Raw genomic sequence first — 3,764 nt, 5'->3', positions numbered from 1 at the left:
GCCCCCTGACCCTGACCCTGACCCTAACCCTAACCCTAACCCTAACCCTAACCCTAACCCTAACCCTCAACCTTTCTTGATCACCTAGTTTTAGGCCTCTCTCATTAAAAAAAAAAAAAAAAGCCAGATTTATGTGTTTTTGGTTTTGTTTTTTTTTACACAATTGATAGTGAAATATTTAGAATACTTTTACTCTTTTAGTCTTTCCCTTGTTTCCTGGCCCTTGAATTGGGGAGTCAGAACACTTCTAATTCTTATTCTTCCTTAACATTTGGGTTTTGCTTAGACAGCTTTAATTGTTTTCCTGTTTAAATTCCAGGCTATCATTATATTTTCTTACTAACACACTAAGTTGCTTATGTTTCCAAAATCTTAATACAACATATAACATTACAAACATACAATATTACAAATCATATTGTCTTTGTTATTTTATGTTTATTTTAACTAATCTACTAAAAACTGTAGGGCCAGGTGGTAGCAGTGGTAACAGAACTAGACCCACACACAGGAAGTGTCCTGGTTTCGCATCCCAGGCCCTCCTTGAGCACGTTGAGTGTGCATGTGCCCATGATCCAGGCTGGCTAAGACCGTGGGTAGATCATGGCATGAGGACACTCTTGGGAGTGCTGTTTCTCTTTCTCTCTCGGAAAAGAAATAATCAGTCATCAGAAAAGTCATGACGTATTTTTCTGTGAAAAAATGCGTCATGACTTTTCCAATAACCCAATAAATAAATAGACTGAAAAAGCAAACTGTGGCCCACCACCATTTACCTTCCCTTTTGCCTTCTCTTACCTTGAGCTCTTGTAGTCATTCAGTAGTCATTTGCTTAGACAATTTGTTTTCTTCCAATAGGGTTCATGAGTTAGACATACTCTGATGGTCAGAAAGTCCTTCTCTGGCCCACCACGTCTGTACTATCCTGACTGGGTGTGGGACCCTTGGATCTCAACCTTCCCAGTCCTCCGTAGGTGCTGTGAGCCACCATCTTCTTGCTTCCAGATCTGTAGAGCCTGGAAAAAGGCCTAGAAAAGAGACCTACCTCCAAGTCTCTCTACTTTTTCACTTAAATCATCAAGCCTTAGCTCTGCTTTGAAATGGTTCTTCTATTAGGTCTTTTAGACTATTAGTTTGATTTCAATAGTGTGACCTTTTTCATTTTACTTTTTAATAAATGGGCTTTTTTATTTTGGTTTTTAGTTTCGCTATAAGGTATGTGTGCTCACCAGAGGGAATGGCCACACCACAATCCCTTTTCCATTGTCCTCTTCAGATTTGGGGCATGCATGCACACATGCCCAATATGATTTTCAAGCCACCAGGTCTGGGACTTGAACTGCAGAATTGACCATGAAGGATTTAGCTGCCTTAACCTCTGTACCACCTGCGGGCCCTAATAAGTGTTTTAATGTTTTAGAAAGACCACTCTGGCAGCTATTAGGAGAGATTAGAGAGGGACGAAGAGCAAGCAGAGACTGGTCAGGGGGCAGTTTCAGGTGAGAGATATGGTGGTTCATACAGAGGGACAGTGTGGAGAAAAGAGGTGGAATTGAAGTACAATTGACATACAGAAGCCACAGGGCTTGGCAGTAGTTTGGACCCAGGGAGTGAGAGAGTAGGAAGGGCAAGCATGTCTCTTGGGTTTCTGGCTTAAGCAACTGAACAGATAGAAATGCTATTCACTTGGATGGAGAGTGGATCTCAGGCCTCCCTTTCAACTCCTTTAGGTTTCAGTATAACATTCAGGGAGAGACAGTGACATTCAAGGAGAGGCAGTGACATCCAACTGTGGTCCAAGGTTTGCTTCCCTCTCAGCTCTGTGGGAGAAAGTGTGGTGGACTCCATGAAGTAATGCTTAGTGATGGTGTTTGCCTGCAAATTACAGTGGCTTAAACAAATAAAATATGGTTTCTTTCATTTAACAGAGTTTGAAAGAGAGAAGAGGCAGACTAATACCCATGGCATACCTGTTCCCCAAATAACTTTTCTAAAATATATCTGAGCTCTGGATTGAGTAAGGTAAATGAGGTTCAGATCCCAGCCCTGTAGTTTCCTGGATGTAGAATCTTGGTCACTTACTAAGCTGACCTGTAGCACAGTGGTTAAGCCCTATGCGTTGGGTAATTGGATCCCACATGGCCAACAGTGGTTCAAATCTTGGTCCTGGTGGCTTGAAAAACCGGGTGGGCATGTGTGTCCCAAATCCTAACAGGATGGAAAAATGGTAGAGAAAGGATTGTGATGTGAGCATACCCCATTAGGTGGTGATTTCAGTATCTCCCTTTCTCTAGCAAGTGCATATACCCTCTGGCAATTAAAAAAAAAAAAGAATCTTGGTCATATACTATTTGTTCCACATCTTTTTGTCATGGTCTGTAAAATGAGAATGGTAATGGTAGTCTTTACTATTTATGGGAGGAGGACTAGCATGAATATGAGACTAGGAATTTGGGCTCTCCAGCTTTGGGCCTGGGCCTCAAATGTCGGTCCTTTCACTCACTAGCTGTGGTAGGATCTTATTGTGACTGCGTCTGTTTCCTCATACAGAGTGGCAATGATAGTAGTCCCTATCTGATAGAATTGATGGAATGTTCAAAGTTAATGTTCGCAAATGGCTTAGAACAGTTCTTGGCACTTAGCACTGTGAAAATGTTAGCTAGTATTATTTCTTTTTTAAAGTTTTTCTTTCTTTCCATAAGAGAGGCAGAACAAAGAAAGAGGGAGATAGAGAGACAGTGACCCCCAACAGGATCTTCATACTCCAATTCACCCCCCAGCCTCAACTATCCTGGGTCATGGGCACATGCTTCCAGCATTCTCAGTGAGGTCTCAGGACATGATCCCAGAACCTTTCCCATCAGAGTCCAGCTGTTTTACCGCTGTAGTACTACCAAGCCTCCAGTATTCTTCTTCTGTTTTTTTGTTTTTTTTTTTGTTTTGTTTTTTTAAGAGAGATTTTTGCTATAGGGCACATGCACTCGCCAGAGAGAGAGAAAGTGAAAAATCGCCCCCCTGGGGAATAGCCACATCACAATTCCTTCTTCTCCATTCTCCTCTTGGGATTTTGGGCATGCATGCACACGCCCCCAGTGTGAGTTTTAAGCCACCAGGTCCAAGGTTCACACCATGGTTGACCACGTGAGAGTCCAGTAAAGAAACCATCTTGCCACCTGCTGGTCTCATTCTTTTTTTAAAAAAGTTTTATTTTTTATTCATGATAGAGCATATGTATGCACAAGAGTGGGGTACCCTCAATGGGATCTCATCATGCTGCAGTCCCCCTCCTCTAGCCCTCCAGTTCCTTTGGATCTTGGGCACACAGGCATGTACCTGACATGCTTTCAGGACAACCCAAGGATCTGAGCCTCTGGTTGCCCATGTGGCCTCCAGCACTGCAGTTCAGTTTGCTACTGGGTACACTACCAGGCGAGGCCTGTTATTTCTTACATTAATGTCAAGCCTTGTACAAGTGCCTGGTACATAGTAAGTGCTCAATAAATATTACTTGATATCATTAAAATATGAGAGGTATGGGGTCATAAGGTGGCATGGTGGTTAAGGTGCTGGACACTATCACATGGCTGACCATGGTTCAAGTCCTGGACCTGGTGGCTTGCTTTCACACTTTTCCTTTCTCTCTTTCTATGTCTCTCTCTGGTCAAATTAAAATAAATAAATAAAATTAAAATAAATCATTTTTAATAAAGTATATTTATTTAAAGAATATTTTAACTTTACTTATTTTAATTTGACCAAAGAGG

General features: G+C 41.8%; 1 protein-coding gene across 1 annotated transcript in view; it reads left to right on the top strand.

Moving 5' to 3' along the window:
- Positions 1-3,764, top strand: part of TBC1D25 (TBC1 domain family member 25) — a gene marked incomplete at its 5' end in the record, with an annotated part of 26,170 nt that overhangs the window by 19,506 nt on the left and 2,900 nt on the right.

The sequence above is a fragment of the Tupaia chinensis genome, unplaced genomic scaffold (genome assembly GCF_000334495.1).
Source record: "Tupaia chinensis unplaced genomic scaffold, TupChi_1.0 Scaffold143793_1, whole genome shotgun sequence".
Classification (NCBI taxonomy): Eukaryota; Metazoa; Chordata; class Mammalia; order Scandentia; family Tupaiidae; genus Tupaia; species Tupaia belangeri.
This window is presented reverse-complemented; position numbering and strand designations above follow the sequence as displayed.